The sequence below is a fragment of the Temnothorax longispinosus genome, chromosome 6 (assembly GCF_030848805.1).
Source record: "Temnothorax longispinosus isolate EJ_2023e chromosome 6, Tlon_JGU_v1, whole genome shotgun sequence".
Classification (NCBI taxonomy): Eukaryota; Metazoa; Arthropoda; class Insecta; order Hymenoptera; family Formicidae; genus Temnothorax; species Temnothorax longispinosus.
Window position 1 is genome coordinate 19,493,200 of NC_092363.1, and position 20,941 is coordinate 19,514,140.

The window sequence follows — 20,941 nt, forward strand, 5'->3', positions numbered from 1 at the left end:
TGCTAAAATTAATGTAGAAAGAGAAAAGATATACATTATCCATAATATTTCAAATAAGTAGTAATTAAAAAGTAGTAATTAATTAAAGAATAATGTCTGGCAACGTCTAAATAAAAGAAGCGAAAAAATTAAACCGCGCTAATATTAAATATTTAATTAAACGTCTCTTTTGATCTCGACTGAGCGTGCTTAATTATCGAAAAATTATGGAAAAACCTATCGTAGGATCAGAATTTTAAAAAAGCGAATAACAAATCTGTGATGATGAAAAACTGTTGAATAGAAGGATTTAATATTGCTGAAATTAATAAAATCCATTTTTCTAATGTCACAATATATTACGTCGATATTTTGCTTGACAGTAAGAAAAAATAATAATAAGAACACATATGCATCAACTTCAAGAGATAAGCGGCACGAAAGTGAGTACTTTCTACTGCAATTTAAACGTAAAATACCTTTTACTATATATACTAGCGCCTTGCGATATTGATTTTACAGTCGTGAATGTATGTCGAGGTAAAATTTTTACGTCTTTTAAATTACAAGAGTAATAAGGTTTTGTTGTACTATTTCTACACCTAAAATTTATTTAACAGACTTCTAGATAATTGCATCATTTATAATTTAATATCTACACATGTAATTGCTGGGATTCATGTAATATTTATATGTACCTCTCTCTCGGTTTCTTAAATACATTAAATTTAACGTTTATATATTTATATATAGTAACGAGAGACGGACTTTTATAAAAAAAATCAATTTTTCTTAAGAAATCCGTTAATATAATTGATTAAGTTGGTCTCGAAGTTGGTCCATAATAATACCTGTGAAATACGGTGTCAATATGACACGAAATGCTTCATCATCTCTCATTAGTCTTAACGGAGCATTCAATTTTGAAATCACTCTTCTAACAAAAGCACAGACTTCTGACCAATGTCATCGAGCGAGTGACGACTACAGGCGGGTGGTAGGTCAAAGGATCGCGCGTTCGAGATCATGATTTACCGAGTAATCCCCGACGAGCCTCATTACAGTTTGCCTTTGAGTTTCTCCGACCAATCGGGACTTTATCACACAGGCGTCATCGTTACAACAACGTGGCGTGCCAATCGATCCGGCCGATATCGCGCGAACTTAAGCTGCAACGTGGAAGCTTCCGGGTAAACTTTCCTGCGATTAAGACCGGTAATGTACGAAATTGCGGCGAGATAGCTGTGCAGCAGCAGCTCCCTCCCGCCCCTTTCCACCGCCGAGCTTTTCGACAGGATTTCGACGCGAGGGGCCCCGCGTTTATCATCGATCGCGTTACTTCCACATCGACGCTAACCAAGTGACGTCGCGTCGTGTCGCCGAATTAACACCGGCGTTTCGCCTTTTGCCAAATTACGCGGTAAATTTGCAATTATCGATATCCCATTAAAACGCGCAGTTTTGTTTAATCGGCCGACGCAACCAGCAACGCCAGAGAAAAGCTGAAATTGGCATGTGCAACGTTGGCCAAAATATTGTACTTCAAAATGAAGTGAAAAGCCTAATTGTGGTTTATGCCAAATTTGTGCCAAATTGTTGCCAAACGGGGAGGAGAAATATAGCGGCGCCTTACTTTAACACGTTTCTGCGTATAATACATTTGAAATTGATATATCGACCGAAATGCCGCGGAAATTAATTGCCACCGCGTTTTGTTATTTAACGGTATGGAGAGCACAGTATCCCACGAGTTATATATTCGAGTCGCGAATAGAATTGAAATGAAAAATCGGAAGCAAATCACGGTTTACGATAAATCATATCGCGTTACTGAAATTTCCCTATTCTAGCACATTTGACAATTAACGGCGACGCGTGATGGAAAAAACTCCGAGAGCAGCCAGCTCTCGGCGTAAATTCTCGTACATATATTGATCGATACTTGCTGAATATTAGCAAATTCCTGTTCGCAATATCCAATGCCGCTTACAAAAATTGTTACAAGTTTAATCTCAATCGACAATTTAACACGGAAAATCCTAAAATGTAACTCTCGACGATCATGTCAAACTTTAGACTATAATATCGACCCTGACCTCCGTTCTTCATAGGCGTGTTACGGCATGGAAGATTTGTCGGTTTATCGCTACTGACCGTAAAATCCTGATCACGTCTATTACCGGTTCGTGACCGGCAATCGAATGTCACTCTGTCAGTCAATTGTATCGATATAAAAAAAAAAAACAAGTGAAAGAGGTAAAAACGAGGGATATCACCAGGAGTATCAACAAAGCGTCAAATCGAATCCGCGTCGTTCGGTCTAATAAAATTGACCGGCCGCCAATTTCGCGCGCTCTTTAACGAACAAGCGAACGGAAACGTTCCGACGCGACTAATAAATTCCGCACGATGCCCGGTGCCCTCCCTAAATCCCGGCGATTTGTATTCCGTTTTTCGAGCGGTAACGACGGTATTATTTGTGTCACGGTATTATTGGTGGGATCACGTTCCGAGAGCACGCACAATCAACAAAACGCTATTTATTGCACATTGCGCGAAAAATATAGAAAGCAGGTGTCACAGTAGCTCTGCGCGAGTCAGACGAGTAAATATTCTTTTCGCGTAAATTTTCCATTACGCGTGTGAAAAACGAATTACGAATTAATAAATAATTGGAAACCAAGATAAAGAAATTAAATTGTGTTATGCGATATAAATTTAAAATGTTACTAGTTGAAAACATTTATTTTGCTGTGATAAATGATAAACGAAATGGAGTTTATCATGTATTCGTAAAGGAATTTATAAAGAGAGTCTCTTTCGCGATAAAAAAAAAATATACGATCAAAAGGTAAAGAACGTGGTTCGGCAAGGAAAGCCGCATAGCTCGATCTTCGTCGCGAAAATCCGATTCTTTCGCGCCGGATGTTTCGCGAACTTGGTGGAAAACATAATTGGAAGGAGGACAATCCTGAGCACGTGTCCTTGTCCTCCGACAAGTAAGGTGCTGGAGGACTATTACAGTAGGTCGATAATCCAATTTCGTGTGAAGCGAAACGATCGCGGAAGCCGTAAACGTACGTCGCCGGAAATTCGTACGCGGAAGAGAACGAAAGGGGATTTCCCACCCCCCCCCCAATCCTCACCTCCTCCCGCTCCCTTTCTGCCCTTACGAATCGTCTTGGAGTGTATCCTTCGCGTAAGACTTCGCGAAGGAATTTTATACGATCCACCACACGCACGATGACGTGTAACGTCGAAAATGAAAACAACTTTTTCTCGAACTTTTTGCCGCTCTTGAAAAATCACGCCCTTCGTGCTCCTCGAATTAACGCGGAACGACACCTCGGAAAAACATTCGGTCCCTCTCTTTTTCTTTTTACCCCCTTTCCCGTCATCGTGACGAAGACGGAGAAAAATGGAGCAGCGCGAAATTGCGATCTCGCCATGTGGCCTCGGGAAATATTTACCTGGTGGCTCGCGCTCCTCGTCTCGACTCCTGTCGGCCTTTAATTAACGAGCTTCGATCCTCACGGTCTCGTTCAGTCGTACGTTTCGCCCGCACTATACAGAGCGAAAATTGAATTCCAATCGATAGCGGGCCCTCTCGCCTATGTGCGACAAGAATCGAAATCGTATACTATTAGCAAAACTGCCGATCTTGTCTGTGATACTCGTCGAGTCGCATCGCGTCGCACGTCGGATCGGGCGAACTAATGTCCGCTTGTACTACTTGCTAGGCCGCGTGACGGTGCCGTGTACTCGCGTACCGGGAGACGGCATATTTTTTTTCCCCGGCCAGCGAAACAATGCAGGCCGTCGGAAAACGATGGCTATCGCGGGCGACTATCGATCCCACGCGCTCGTAAAGCTCGCGAGACTCGCGCGGCACTATATTATATTTCTCACACAACGGAGATGATATGTTGCTCGCTTGTAAAGAGAGAGAGCAGCGACTCGTGGATATGTTGCGAATACGTTTGCCGAACGATCACCCCTGTCTCGCGTCGTCGGCGTAGGACGTCACTGATCCGCTCCACTTCCTAACTCCTCGGTGATGTCTCGCCGGAATTTCTTGAATCAACGATACGTTTCCCGAATGATATCGTCGCGGAAGAATTTTACCAATACGATACGTGACGAATCTTGGTGGATCGTCATATACGCCGCTTCACTGATATTTCACTGATATATGTTTTCACGGATGACTCGTCACGTACTGCGTCCTAGACTTGCTGACCGGGAGCTTGCTTAATCTCGTACGTGACGGAGCTTATTGTTAGTGGATCGCGATGAGCAGTTTTTCTATTCCTCTTGGGTCAACGATATGTTCTCCGTGAAAGCTTGCCAATTGTCTGCTTCCTGATAAACCCAGATAAATTGCTTTTTCCTAATCTTTCATAGTACTTCTTCAAATCATCGATATGTTATTGCCGAACAATCAAATGTCGCTCGAGATATTGAGAAGAATTGTACTATTTCGATACCTGGCAAGTCTCGGCGGTGCCTAATGCACGAATTCCGGTACTTCTTACATCGGCGTAAGTAATTTAAGAGAGCCTCGCGAAAACATTCACGTTCGGCACAGACGTTCGATCGACTACGTTCACCGGCCGGGTCCTCGGAGATATTTTCGAGCACCGCTCGACGAGCGGAACATCGCGCGCGCACTACACATTCACTTCCTCGAATCCCACTTCATGCACTATTTACCCGACAAGTTCCGGAGTCAGGTCATCATCCGTCCGCGATAATCGCCCGTTTCGCAGCGGAGAAACATCCTTATGCTCGCGAACGGTGCTCGCTCACCCGTCAGGATCTACGATCCACCTCAGGACGGAGCACTCAGAGGCTTCATCATCTCTCGAGGGAAACGAACTCCCGGCTCGCGAACGTCCGGACGACCGCGACGTGAGACGGCACAGAACGACGGAACCGGGGGGTGGAACGTCCTCGACGTTCGGTCGACGCGCCGGTATGTCGCGAGTACGCGCCGGATGCACCGAAGGGCGGACGAACGAGAAAAAGAGAGACAGAGGGAGAGAGAGAAAGAGGGAGGAACGTCAGCGCGAAGGCTCGGCACGCGAGTTCGCCGGCCGACTGAAGCACGGTTCGGCTGTCAGTCGACCCCGCACCCGAAACTCGACTCGTCTTCGTCGAACGAGTCCGCCGTCTCCGTCGGCTCTCCCTCGGGGACAAGGGGCGGCTCGGGGGTCGCAGAGGGTGGGACGAGGACGAGTGCGGCGCGCCTGCGCCAGGTGAATCGGCCCGACGATGGTATTCCGTTGCACTCGCTACCTGCCACTCGGTACTCTCTCGTTCTACGATGCACAGCCGAGGCGCGACGCGAACGAAAGGACTGATATCGAGACGACATCGATAAATTGATTCAAAAGCATACAGAACGTTTTCTTTCATCCAAGAAGGATTATTGCGACTGATGACACTCGTTTCTCGATCATTATCGACATCCATTAACTGTGGCGCGTTCCATAATACTATGTGATCGAGTTGTATAACGAGTTATATAATATTATTTATATCTGGACTGTAATATCGCTAAATCAATTGATAAATGAGTGTCAGAAAAGTTGATGTATATTTGCGAATAACGTTTCCTCAATCAAAAAATTAAAACTGTTGAGAGATCGGTTTCTTAATCAAGTTCTTCACTTGTATTCTCTGGTAATATTCAATCGCACAGTTCATCGAATGGATTAGTGGATCAACAATAACGGATTCCTAGCGTTGAATTTAGAACTTATCGGATTTTAAAATTTTCTCTCAATATATCCATGCTGTTTCTAGCGAGATACTCTGATATTTTCTCGACAGGAAATATAGAATAGTAAATTGCATAAAACAGCCGAGCTAATTCAATAATGTAATGTAATGCAAATCAATTTCTAATAAAGTTCTAACAATATCATTTCTACCGATTTCTACTAATATTAACTACTAATAATACAGATCAAAAATGCAACAAAATTATACCTACTGGATTTAGATTATCGAATCAATTATAGATAAATAAATATATGCAATTATCATTTTCTAATATCGCTATATAAATTAAAATCATATTATAAATATGCAACGAGAGTTACATTATTCATATTATAATATGATTTATAATATGAGCTGTAATGAGAGTTTAATTTATTTGATATTTTAATTCATTTTATTTAATTCATTTTATATTAATCAGTTAAATGAATAGTTAATATATCCCAGGTTAGAAAAGATAAGATCTTTAAATATAAAATTATCACGTCGGAACGGCGGCTACTTATACCAGCATAATTAAATTGCTTAAATGATTGTCAAGATTATATTCAACACACGATTTTTGTCGTTATATTTGTGAAAAATCGTAAATTCCATTACTATCGAGGGAGAAACAAAAAACTTCACCTTCTCGATATTCAATTATATTGTCAATCAGCGTGTCTGCGCTAATATGTGCATAGCTCAATACAAATCAATTTCAGAGCGGCAGCCTTATGCCTTTGTATGCCCGACGGACTTCGCTCTAATGAGATTTTATCTGCGCATGGAGATTCCTGTAATCCATATTACAGAAGTACAAACATCCATGAGAATTATAGCTGGCACGCATACTACCCCAATCGATATTTCGAATACAACCGCTCGCCTGGTGATGAAATATACGAGCTTATACGATAAAAAGTTGTCACAGTCTGTCTTATCTTATTCGGCACTAACGTAGTATAATTCGTTGTCGATTAATGAACGTCAGCCGCGATTAATCAGTCGGTTCGTTATTCTCGACCGTATTCAACGATTTTCCACGGGTAACCCGCAGAATCTCGATCCCGACACCGCTCGCTGGCCCGTTTTCTCGTCCCTCTCTCTAAATCCACCTCTGTGCACCGACGATTCGATGTGGGAAATCAATCACCCCGAAACCACTTCCGGCGAACTTCGAAGGCACGTCTCGCCGCGCCGTCGGAGTCGAGATTCCTCGAGATGATCGCGCGTTCGTGGTTCGTTCCGTTTCCGCTGATGGACAGACATTGGCGAGGACGATATACCAGGGAGAGATATTTCGGAATGCGATTTTCCCCGTTCCACAAAGCGGATTTTGGACCCCCGTCCGAGCGCCCGATCGACTTGTTTCGTTAATTTTCCCGATCCGATTGACTCCACCGCGAACCGACAGCTCGCATCTGCATTACGTAGATTTTACATTTAAGGATCGAATCAAATTAAATCCGATTTATTTCATGCGGTTGTGGTCCATTCATTATTTTTAACCACTTAAATCTCGATATTTCCCTTCTCCTTTTATTTTTATCGTTCTTGTAATTGTTTTGTTATGATTTTTGGCCTTTTTTTTTTAAAGAACAGTATGATATGTAACGCCATAAAGCGAATAACCCAATTGCATATCTAGTGCTTCCAGCGAATAATCGAGTATATAAATCGACACGGTTATTGCCCCAACCGATTCAGTTCCCGGCCAAAGCAGTTCTCATTATTGCTGATTCAGCAATTTCATTAGTTTTCGTAGTTCGCTCATCGTACCTCGGAGTAATAAGCCCGAATTAGAGTATCGAATTTTACGATGCGCAGCTCTGACGCATAGTAAGTAAAATAGAAAATGGTAACTGGGAAGGAACAAAATACCCAAATGACGCAGCATAATTCACACGTTCACCGAACGAGATAAAATACTTCTTAAATATTATTCGTCACATTTTATATTTTACAATTTCCTAGTTTTTGTAAAATATTGCAAAACTCTCAAAACCTCTTTCGCTTTATTTCGGAAAAAGAATAGGGAGATGATAAAACGAAAGAAAAACAGAAAGATGTCCGCAGATGGACACTCAATTGCGACAGCCGCTCAAAATCCCTTCCCCGTCTAACGCGATCACGGACAATAACAATAATCGAGATAACGCACGCAGCGGCACTCCGCGAGATCCGTTTAGTCCCCAGCCAAATTGCCAATATTATCAGTTATCGGATTATTACGGCAAATTGTTCGCGTTTGCCTTTACCAACTAGCCTACATACTGCGACCCCCTATGGCGACCCGACGTCCTCAATCTCTCTGTCCTCTCTCGCGCCCTCCTCCCTTGCCCGCCGCCGTTTCTCGTGCTCTATCAGAATCCGTTCAATCCGTCTCTCTCCTACGTAACCAATGGAACCGACATTCTGAATGCTGCAACCAGGTGCGACCAGACCGTTCACATTAAGCGTCATAGATAGTTTCACGGCGAAATGGCACAGATAGAGCAGCGTTGAAAGGGGACGAAAATTATTTCGCTAATTCCTGGTTTTGTTTGTGTTGTAATGTCGATGGCATTTCATCAGCGACATCTTCAACTACCCATGAATGTATTTCATTGCGTCAGATTGCTAACAAGCTGACTAGACTAAAGAATTCCTAATTGTTAGTCGCTGAAACTTTTCGCATAGTTTGTAATTTGATGAAGGCTATCGCAACAAAGAGGAACAAATATCTGTTTCTACAGTTGTTCCTTAGTTGAAGGGAGTTTTCACATTCTCCGCACGTACGGATACATAACTATAGGTAACTCTCGAATAACACGATTAATTGGTTCCGTGTTATTGAGAACAATGTTATATTCGAGACTTAGAATACCTACAACTTTGGAGATCACGTTTCGCGCTATTGAAAACCGTCTAATTCGAGACTCCAGATCCATATAAAATTGGGCATTTGGTTCCAAGGGATTATTTAAGAAAAAAAAGTTGAAAATGTAGGGTTGTCGCAATTTTTTACCGTGTTATTCGAGACTCCGTGCAATTCAAGTACCGCGTTATTCGATGGTCATCTGTATTTATGTATGTAACAGACATACATTCGCAAATGCGTCTATATGTGGTTAACGCGATGTACATGGTGTATGTACTATAGGATCATAGCGTGCTAAGTCTGAGATATAGATATTCCAATGGCCCGTGCTCCGATTCCATATAGTGCCCTTCCATCGAAATATTTGCTTCCACGACCGATTCCTTACATTAAATGTTCTTCGCGTCACCAACTTTCGCCAGTTATGTCTGCTAACTGTTTTCCGATCTTGTTTCACCCCGAGTGTCAACCAAGTCGTTTGAAACTATCGTAGAAAATGGAGCGCAATTCGTTTACAATGGTTATTTATGTTAAAAATTGTGTAAAGAGTAACGGAGCGTAAAAAAAAAGAAGAAAGAAAAGTGACGAGTCTGTATCAGGAAATAGCGCAATCAGAATTACTATTTCAAAATTAATTCCACTATCGTCAATTTTATTAAATAATAGGTGAATTATTATTGTAGTATTATTATAGATGCATATATGTACAATGAGAATCATATTTTATATTAATTATGTTTGAAATCAGTTTAGCACATTTCTTGATAATGACATGTCAAATAGCCATGTAAAATCCAAATATCACAAAGCGGAATTATGCGCTATTGCCACAGGCAGAATTATAGTAAAATACTAGTGGGATGTTAAAACGAAACACACACAGTATGCGACTGCTATCACTGTCATCGATCAACAATATATAATGTACACAGTACTTCAGTGCCATATTTAGTTTATCCAACAAACTTTCCATCGTTATTTTGCTTTGTAAAAATATCATCATCAAATCAAATATTGGAGCGATAAACGTAATATATAAGCATATACATATATAAATTGAAACAATGTATTTTAATAGACTCCTCCAAATATCATTAAACAAAATAATATTAAACTTGGAACTTTTGTTATTATTCAATTAAACACATAATTACTCTATAAATCATATTCCAGATACTGTATCATATTATACTATCACCTTTTCTCAACATTACGTAGTGAAATATTTTAAGCTATTTTCTTTCGCGAATTTTGCGTTATTATTTTATCGAGTTTTTAAGATTATAAACACTTTTAATAAACTTGATATATATTTGCAATATTATTACTTGATCGTTACTCTTAATATGACGCCGCACGCAACCATAAAATGACACGGTGACATTAAAACGAACGAACTCTGTATAGTCTAGCATTATGTGGAGTTCGTAATAAATCACGCAGCCCTTCGCCTATAGCCGGAGGCGCGGAATTTCCTCCACGAATCTCCGTTGCAATTCGTCAGAAAACGCGGCACCGGCAATAACGCGACGACGACGATTTTGTTTTAATCATGCCAACATTGTCGCTCTCTTGATTACATAAAAGGAAAAGAGCTCAAGAGACAAGTCCGCGATTCGCGTCCACGAGAACAGTCTTAATATTACATTATCTCAAGTAATTAAATTCAAATTTTGCTTAAGAGATAATGGCAGCGTTTTCTGTTCTTCTAATTTATATATAACGTTTATGCATAACCGTGATTCCCGAAAACGAAAAAGCTGAGATAATAAAGAGTTAATAAAATGTAATCACGCTTACAAAAATGACAGATGATGTAATTAATGTTACAGTATTTAACTAGACAACTAAAACTGCCTACTGTACGATAAAATAAATCAAATAATTGTACGCAGTTTCAAGATAAAGATAAGCATGGGCGATGGATATAATTTTTTTGTTACAGTCCGCCAAAAAGGCCACCAACTGAAAAGAATCTCATATATAGTCAGTAGAGATTAAAACCAGTTTTGAAATTCGCGACTATCACTAATTAAAAGTATAATTATATTTGTACTATAAAATTTAACCAGTCGCGCACGCACAACCGCACCTCAGACTCGTTATAACTACAGTTATATGTTAACAAGTGAAACAAATAAATTTATTTAATCATATCGCTTTTTATCACAGATGTAATTTTAATTGTCTCATAAACTGTCGTATAAATTGTAAAAATTTAATTATAATTTTAAATATCGTTATGGAAGACTCTCTTTCACATAAAATAAAAATATTAATCTTAAGCGATTATTAGGATGTAAACCGAGATTCCTTGAAATACTCTATAAGTGTTTAGAGTTGGAGAAAATGCACGTGCAAAAACTATGAAAACTCCCTTTTGTCACGGGCATCCCGAGTCTACGTGAGAAAACGCGACGAAGGCGCGACAATTTTGTTTTAATCACGTCGCCGCCGCCGCGCCGTCCGCAATTCTTCCGCAGGATGAAAGGGAGAACACACACGATGAAATAAGAGAGAACGTAACCGTGACAGGAGGGGTACCGTCTGTCTCCAGCTCGAGAGAGCTGAATTCGTCCTTGTTAGGGAGACACTGCGCCAGACTGCAAGTCTCTCGTTCAAACGTTCCTATAAGGGGTTGCAAGTGGAGACAGTGGCCGGCTTCAGTCCGCCAGTGTCTTTCCGAATCTCGACGGGGTTAATAGTCGAACGTGCCTGGAAGGGTGCTCCAGGACCCAAGACTCCTCTCTACTCACAATCAGTCCCTCACACTCTTTCATCTTCTGCCGCTATATCCGACTATTTCCGCTAACCAGCCCGGTTTCAATCCTTTCGTCTCTTCTACCCTTCGCCCTTTCGTTGTTCGTTTGAGCAAGCCTGGAATCTCGTCATTCAATCCCCATCTTCTCTCAACGTGAAATTTCGAACCGCGCACCTTTCATGCGCAGTCTCCTCACTTCTCCACCTCTCTCTCTCTCTCTCTCTCTCTCTCTCTCTCTCTCTCTCTCTCTCTCTCTCTCTCTCCCTCTCCCTCTCCCTCTCCCTCTCCCTCTTTCTCTCTGCATTTTCCGAGCCTGCAACATCGTCTGTCTTACGGCGATAATATGTTAATCAGCCACTCGCAATGTTAATTAATTGCCTGCAGTGCCGACGAAGTGTCGAACCCCGCGTGAACTTTAAGCCGTTTGCGCCCGCTGCTGATAAATAGACAGTTATTCCATTACAATGGAAACTCTGTTCGTGCATCAAAGTCCTTAGCATCTTGGCGCACATACAATTCCCGCTTTATCCGTAATGCACATATAGAGTGCTCACTTATTAACGTCTTTGGTACGCAGGACGATTAATACCGAAGAAAATTTTTATGACTTAAGCTTCGCTATACGATGTATAAATATTAACAGCGTCGGAAAAATAATAACATTGAACTTTTTAGCGCTTAAACTGTTTTCATATTCAAATAAATTTATCATTTTATATTTATAATACAATAATTAATATTTGATAATAAAATAAGATTACATACAAAAATCAGCAAGAAAATAATATATACTGATACGAATATGGATTTTGTAATGAGCATAAAGCAGCAGCGATTTCACCGGGATTCAAGAGTACAATGACGTTCTGTGAAGTAACGCGCACCTTTCGTGATTAATAAGGTAACCCGAGATTAATTATTCAACCTCAATTAATCAAGCTGTCGGACATTACGTGGAAGAATATTCAAGCCCGCTAACAACCAAATTCAAATCAGCGCGTATTTGCACGAGCGGAAGTGTCATCGAGATATCATCGATGATTACAGTGCACAATTCCAGACGATTAGGAATCGCACGCTTAACTGTATACGTTCGTATTAAGAACTAAAATATTAAGAAGTTATGCACGCGTAAGTGAAAATCGTGGAAAACCTAAAAGTTCATAATTGGAAAGCATGATTACGTAGTCGAGTCGCCGTCGACTGCACGCCGCGATCTTCCACTGATTGTTATCTGTTCCTGAACCACCCCTAAAGATATCGTCGAATTTCCGGTCTAGAACTTGTCGACAGTAAAACAAATCCGTTCATCACGCCGATGATGAACGTAACAGACAAGTATTTTTGTTTACGAATATTCATGATGGTTTTTGATACGAATCACTGTATAAGCCAAAAACAGAGATTTTAATTTTGAATGAGATTATAAAACGCGTGAAAAAAGGAAAAATGTTATGTAAGTATATAGATATTTATAAAAATATTTTTATTTATTATTAATATTTTTACTTCAATCATTATATTTTTTATTTTAGTTCTTATTTTATTATTTATTAGTTTTCATCATATTTATTATTGTCAGCCATAGAAGCTGTGATTTATAGACCAGCATTATTCTCCCAATGCTTCGTATATAACGTCTATTCCGTCATGAGGAGCCTATATTTTCATCGCAATTCCCCATTGTCATTTAATACATCCATAATTTTCCGACATGCAAATTTACGAGCGACGCGACGCGATTAAAAGTTTATTAATTTAAATTCAGTGTACGCGCGCGCGCCTGTTCGACGAAGATACAATGCGAACCTGAGGTATAATTAGAGCTCGCAAAGTTCGCGATTGCGAGGAATCGGCTCGAGGCGCAATCCGCGGTTAAAAGCTGCGAAAGTAGTGAACATCGCAACGTCGCGTCGCCGACGTCGCCGTCACGGATAACGGCGTCCCGGGGAAGTTCGCGGGTCGTCAGATTTCATCAGCATCTCAATGGGAAACCGCCAAGCGAGAAAGGTAACTCGCTGCTCAAACAAAACCGCCCTCGCGCGCCCTCGTCTTGTCATTGACTTCGAGATCTTCGAGAGGGCAAGAGAGAGAGAGAGGGGGGAGGGAGAAGCTCGACACGAGAAAGTCGGGCCCGTAAGTCGATGCGTCCCGAGACCACCCCGGGGATGAAGGCGCAGGATAAACAGGAAAATGCACGAGTCAGCGTGTACGGAATATGCTTCCCGGTAAAGCCGGTGCGTTTCAAAGCACTGCGCCAAAGGGAAGGTATACACGCGTGCACAGCTGTGTCTGTGCGCGTGCTGGTTATACGTGTACGCTTTTACCCTACGTCTCGATCTTTCGTTCATCCATTTTGCGGTTCACGGCACGGAGCGAAATAGGGAGGACGAATAGATTTGGGGTGTAACACGAGTAAACAGAAACACTTTTTGCGCGCTTCTATAAAAGCGGAAACGTCGATGCCGCGATGTGTACGTTTCAGCGGAACGAGGATATCGTTGAGAGATCTAAGCCGAAGACTTTTATACATCGGGGATAAGGGACGCTTGGGATAAAAGGGTAATATCTTGTTTTACTGTAAGAAATTTATAAGATTCGCCTAGCTGGGATGTATTCCCACCATTATTCATATGCAATGTTTTAACTGTCAACAAGCTATTCTATAGCAAAACATCAGATGAGCATTTCCATAAACGTATATTTTGCTTTTTAAGTAAATCCGATTACTAAAACTATGAAAAGTAGACACGAATTGCTTATTGCTATTAGACTAAAGATTTACGAAAGGAGAAAAAACTGAAATATTTGCTATAATAATAGTCTCGCACAACACGGCATTTCCTCTGAACGTTATTACGAAGTAAAAAATCGCGAGGTAATTTATGAGGCAAAATGTTTACTGTAATTCAATTCGAATTTATACAACGTCACATATTTCGTAGTGTTTATTAATACTATTTATGCGAGGTTGAAATAGGATAATGTGTAAAATGAGACGCGAACGTTTAATAGTTCATTCAATGCTTCGCAGCTCTTCAATATCAAATCCAATAAATCATTTACGTTTATGCGCTAATCGCCATACACAAACTATATATAACTATGTATTTTAATCTCAGCCACCGATTTTATGAAATATACAGTGTTAAAACCGAGAGATTGGGGACAATTTATAATAACCAGCAGGTCAAGAGGACAGTTGAAGGGTTGGATTAAAATATACAAAGCCACGAAATTGTAATCGATGGAAACCCAACGCGGTGCATCCTTAAAATAAATATTTAAAATATCCTTAAAATAAACATTATATAAAAATTAAGAAATATAAACCCTGTACACTAAAAAAATTTTAATATTTAAAGGAAAATAGATTGCTTTGAATTTACTTTTCTTAATTCAAAGAAGTATTAGGTATTAGGTAAATTTAAGATAATATTTTTCTGAGGTTAAAATATTTTCTCGAATCTACCTAATACAATATTTCTTTGAATTAAGGAAACTGAATTCAAACTCTATTTTCTTGCAAATAATAAATTTTTTTTCAGTGTATGTAACATTACTATTCTGTGCTTACATAAGAGATTACTTTTATTCCCGTAGAGAGAGACTTATCCGTAACCTTTTAGGTTGATTTGCGTAGCGGAGTCCCAAAATAATTTCCATGTTTCAGGCCTCCCATGGTTGTAAAGACGGTGCTACACGTAAACCAAACGGTATACGCCGCGCCGGCGACGCGGACGTGCACAACCCTATTCGCGTCTGGGGAGACGTAAAACTCGCGCGCACGCGCGCGCGGGGGTAGTTTTATTACGTGAGGCATAAAAGTGCAAATTTTTAAGCGCCAACGCGAAAGACAATCTCTTTATACTTTCTCGCCCGTTACGTCCGCGAAATTGCGTTGTCACTTCGCCGTTGTCGCCGTCTCTTCCTTCGCAGGTCTTGCTCTCCAGCCCCCGGGGCTAGAACGTACCCTAGTAGAAAAAAAGAGGAGGGGGAGGGAAATAAAAAAGGGGTCGCGGACGGGAACCTCTGGAAGAACTTGACGAAGCTTAGCCGCTCGTCGCGACGACCGAAAATGCCGGGCTTCAGCCAGACGGCGTTTATCTTTTACGCGGCGTGGCGGAGAGACAACGAGATCGGAATTTTATGCGGATAATATTATTTCTGAATGGCACAAGCTGTCTCCGATTCTTTTTTTCTGCACAGGTTACGTTTATTTTCAAAAGAAACAGTTCTTTATATCTCTTTATATAATCGTTATGTTGTTTGAATTAAACTATTATTTAGAATACAACTATATTGCAATTAAATTATCGCTCGATTGTGTCGTCAGAAATGAACAATTTATTTAAGTTAGTCCCGTTCACTTATTCAATTGTGAAAATACAATTATAACAGACCTCAGAATTAATATCTATAAAATATTATCTGATTTTTATAAACATAATTAAATATAATTACATTTAGTAAAGAGATCTTTTAGTTCAAATGTAGATGCATTCTTCAACAAATGTCGGGTCGATCTGCTTACAAAAATTAAATGAAAAGCATCAATCATCTTACCTCAATGTTAAATATCTTAATAATAAATCATTAGATACATATCGAAATGTCTTAATCTCTGTCGCCTTCTACCATTAAGTATGACGAAAAGGAATTTATCCCAACCGACGTTGATGAATTATTTTGTTTGTTTTATGGCAATTTCTCTCGTGAACGGATTACGAAGCTGAATTATTACCGCTGAGTACCGCAGCGCTAAGATAGACCGGAAGAAATGGTTGGCGGAGGAAAATTAAAGATAACAACCGAGGCACGTACCGACGTGTTTGCAATAATTATTGCGAAAGCGTAGAGAGTGGCAAAAGGAATCGGCCGCGTAATCTCCGTAAGCTCCGTAATATTCGTTTTTCGTAGGTGCAACGCGATAAAAGTTGAATCGAAAGAAGCGAATTTACATTAGTCTCAGTTTAAATTTCAGCAAACGAGAAATGAGATCCTGCGAAACGGAATTTCTCAGACCTGGCGTATCAAAGTTTTATGTTGGAAATACCTAAATCTTTTTTTTTTTTTTTTGTCAAACAACCTGCGCACTTCTCAGAAAATCTTTCATTTATAGCGTTCCGACATTTCAAAGATAGGACGCGTGCGTGTACGTACAAATTATTCCTTTTTGCCGTTTTTTTTGTAACGTAATAATTTAAGGAATTGAACAATTATTAATCTCTAAATAAAAATAGATATAATCCGATATAATAAAGTAAAATAAATAAAATGTCAATTAAATAAAAAAGTACGATTATATTATAATATTATATAGACAGAAAAACAGTATCGTGAACGTTTTGGCTATGTGTTTGCCATCTATTAAAAAATTCTGGAAATCTTCATTACGCACGGTCCTTTTCAGCAATTTGCATACCGTCTATCTCTCAAGCTGTCGTTCGTGGACACCCAGTACACGATCCTAGTACGCGATCTTATGCACGCTGGGTCACTTAATCCATACGGAATTCTAGGGGCGCGACTATCCCTCGCCTTGCATGCCAAGTGACCCGTTTACATTACGCCTTTTCGCAGTTCCGCCGTCGCGGACGGACTGAAAGGCGGCGGTGCGGCGGTTAGTCGCAAGAAAAGTCAGGCGGTTTCGGCAAAATGGCCGTCCGGTACGAAAGTTTAACAATGGGGAGGAAATTATACGGAGATTCGCGGAGACGTTGTCGTTTCGGCCGCGCGCACGAGAGAGAGAGAGAGAGAGAGGGCTGGGTGGTCGACGTGTGCCCCGAGAAATTTACAGCCCGCCCCCGCCGCTGCAATGAGGAGGCGAAATCGAAAATCAATATTCGAAAGGTATAGAATGCTCGGCGGGACTGACAAATGGCCCTCGCGCGCACCGAATGGCTAAAATACTGTTGTACAGACGAATAATCCGCGACTTACAGTTTTGCACATATTGCACCACTATTAATTACAATATATTTATAATTTTATTGAATTCGTATATATTTTTTTTGCTGGATGCATAAAATACTGTTTATCGTTGCATTAGTTAATTACTACAAATAAAATATGACATTATAGATCTCATAAAAGGATAATTTGACGGCTTGAATCGGATTTATTAATCAATCGGATTTATTAATCGCGTCTCATTTTACTTAAGTAATTTTTTAACTTGCTAAATAACTTGCCAAGCTCGCTCGTGTAATTTCGCGTGCACTTTAGTCGCATAGAAACGATCACGCGCAACGTTCCATGCTCATTCATAGTGAGCCATGTTGACTCACAATAGCTTCAGCTCGCGATGTTAACGGGATATTGCTACACTATATGAAATATCACGGAATTCAAAGATGGCCGGCACGGACACGCGAGCGAGCTGGGAGTAAAAGGAATTCAATTTCATGGGGGGCGCCTTTTGTGCGCGATAGCTTATGTAGGTATTTATATAGTGATGCTCTCGTGCACGTCGATATTTCTATTTGGCTTTCGAGGAGATTGCGACGTCATGCGAAATCTAAGCGCCGCGCGCCGCCAGCAGACGCGAACGATAACCGTGTTAATTCATTTAATAATGCAAACAATATTCAAATCAAACGCAATGTTTGTCGCTGCATAATCGTATGAAAAAACAAAATAAATTCCACTGTAGTTAGCACACCGCTTCAGCTCAATGATGTTTGAACAGTTATATAACTCAACTATGTATAATATGTACATTGAAATCTATCGCCCGTTGTATTCGCGCAACCATAACGTTTAACGAAATTTATAGCTTATTGATCGCAACATGTGTTGTAATCTTTTCTCTTGTAAATCTAATTTTTCTGTGAAAAGGAAACACATGGAAACAGAAATGCAATCGCATGAAAGAAACGGCGCGGAGGAGACGCAAAGGTCCATGGGAGCGCGTTATTTGTTGTGCGAATTGAATTTTGTGGCCGCGAAAGACGACGCTTATCGGAGGATGATGAAAAGCGGCTAGTGTCTCGTCTTTGCGGTAGAGACAATTTCTTTTAATCAATGTTTAAACGATTAATTGCCAGTTAGCTTGTCGAGCTTGGAGGAAACGCTCTTAGCACATCCAAACAGGCGGTGGAAGAGACCTGTGGAGGAAGGGAGGAAGGAAGGAGCTGCTGCAGTTGAACGAGTTTGCGTTTGCCGTGACCGTGCCCCATAAGAGCCGTGGCCTTGATAAGAATCGTTTCAATTATCCATTCAATTACCGCAAGGCAATCCGTAATCGTCGCGAAGCTGGAAAGCTCGACGGGGATTTCCTCAAAGTGTTTCCTCAACGTCTGGAGAGATAAATAGTTGCGGTAATCGGAAAGTGAAAAAATTTACGTGTCATTCCCTAGCCCTCCTACCCGAATGGCAGTTGTGAAGAAGAATTCTCATTTGTGCATTTGTACCTCTGCGCCTCTTATTATTCCACGAACTAACGTGTTTGCGATTACATCACCCAACCACCAAGAATATGTCTCGATAAAGAGTTGCTAAAATAAATAAATTTTGTTGACAAAATGTTATTTATAGGTAATAAATAAGTAAATTGGAGTATAAACGTTGAGATAAGAGTACTTTATGAGGTATTTCACAATCACCACATAAAATTTTAGAGATTAACTATAATAAAAAATTCTGATGCGAAAATGTCTATGGTTTCGAATTATAAGCGATCAAAGTTGACCAATGATATTTCATGGAATTACGCACTCAGACATAGATATAACTGCAATTACGTTACTGTTATTTATTGTTATATAGTTATAACAAATTTCAAAAGCGTAAATCTTGCGAAATGCTATATATTATTAATAAACAATTATATTATAACTTTCTGTTACTTGAGCCACTCATCCCGCGCTCTCCGTCAGAAAATGATAAGCAAATTCATTGAAATCAGCGATAAATTCAAATCATCATTAAAGAAATAATCATCGCTCAAATATATCATAATGAAACAATAATTTATCCATTCCCATTTGCTCCAATATTCCTATATTGAACAGATAAATCGCGCGAAATATCGTCATTGATAAATGGCAGTTTGCCTCGACACGCTTGTGAGTCGTTAATCGCGGGAGTTAATTAATCAACGCTAATAATCACTAATTGTAATAATCGTAGAGAACGATCGCTTCTGACGTCTCGTAGCACTTGCCGCGATGGCGTTCCGAAGAGTAATGAGGCACAGAATGGGCAGAATGGCCGTTGCCTACTCAAGTCTGACCTCGTGAATCGCAATAAGATGAGACCGACAAGACAAATAACAACAACATACTGCAAAAAACGGGCATCAAGCGTCAAATTAAGCGCGACGTAGCCACGAAATATTTAACGCGCTACAAAATAAAAAATGTATACATACATTTCCTTCTCATTTGCATCTCAAATCACATTCGATCATAGTATTTAATTAGCAATTATTTCAATTTTTATTAAAAAGAATATTAAATACAACTAAAATTTAATTATGTAATACAAATATAATATAAACTTGGCAATATAAATCAATCGAGTCCTATAGTAGTATGCATATAACTGATATAACAGATCAAAAGATAAAATCAACTATACTCAAAATCAATATCACGTGAACTGTGAAAATCAACAACAGATAACAGATGAATGCGTAAATGCATTTACCTGAGTGCGCGAATTCTACGTGATATCGTGCACCAATTTCCTCGCTTACTGTCACTTCTGATATTTTCAAATCAAAAGGTCTCTAATGATCAATTTCTAAAATGCGCTATTAAAATTTTATAAGTAATTGTGACGATATATAGTTTACAATTTACATGTTGGGACTAAAAATAGATAAAAGTTGTAACACAATTTTTTGTTATGTGCGCTTTGTTTAAATTTTAAATGTAAGTGTGTTCACGACAATAAATTATTTGTTAATTGATTGAATTATTTCAACAAACAGTAGATTCAGATATCACGTGCTACTTTAATTGGATGCAGTCATGCAATAAGGGCCAAGTGCTATTTTCATAACTTTTAGTTCTGTATTACAACGTGATTATAAAGGCCTATACTATACATCGTACAAAAATGATCCAACTCTTATTTGTAACGTGCTCCCTGGAGACACAAGAAACAAAACGCATAAACTCATATAATACATGGAATTGTATTTGAGGAGGATTATAGTTTGATTATTATATTTAAGATAACGTTGGCGCCAGAATTCTATTTCTAATGTTTCGCGGGCTCTAGTGGAAAAGTAAGATTTTGGAATTGATTCCGCATTGCAGAATTGCGTCCAATTAAACTTATCGAAACTAATCGAAGGTTTATTTGGATCCGACGCAACAAAGTTGAGCAGCCACTATCGATATCCACGAAGCTTCTCGTTTATGAGGTTATCTCCCCTTACTACGACGATTATTGGACCGAACTTTGTTGCGAAACGCGCCTCATCTCATCCTCCTACAACCATCGATTAAAAGCCTCACGAGGGACGAAAGCCTCGACTCATCAACGAACGCTAATCGAGAGAGACAGAGAGGAGACGAGAGGAAGAGAGAGAGAGAGAGAGAAGGATATGCATCAGAAGG

At 39.9% G+C, this 20,941-nt stretch overlaps 1 protein-coding gene and 1 long non-coding RNA gene across 3 annotated transcripts in view; one reads left to right on the plus strand and one right to left on the minus strand.

Moving 5' to 3' along the window:
• The window catches only part of LOC139815032 (uncharacterized), a 133,557-nt gene extending 128,454 nt beyond the window's left edge, over window positions 1-5,103 (minus strand). The window contains exon 1 of the mRNA XM_071781621.1: window positions 3,450-5,103. The gene's annotated coding sequence lies outside the window, so the exon portion shown is untranslated. The remainder of the gene's footprint in view (window positions 1-3,449) is intronic.
• LOC139815033 (uncharacterized) overlaps window positions 1-20,941 on the plus strand; it is a 253,660-nt gene that overhangs the window by 105,217 nt on the left and 127,502 nt on the right. The gene's annotated exons all lie outside the window — the stretch shown is intronic.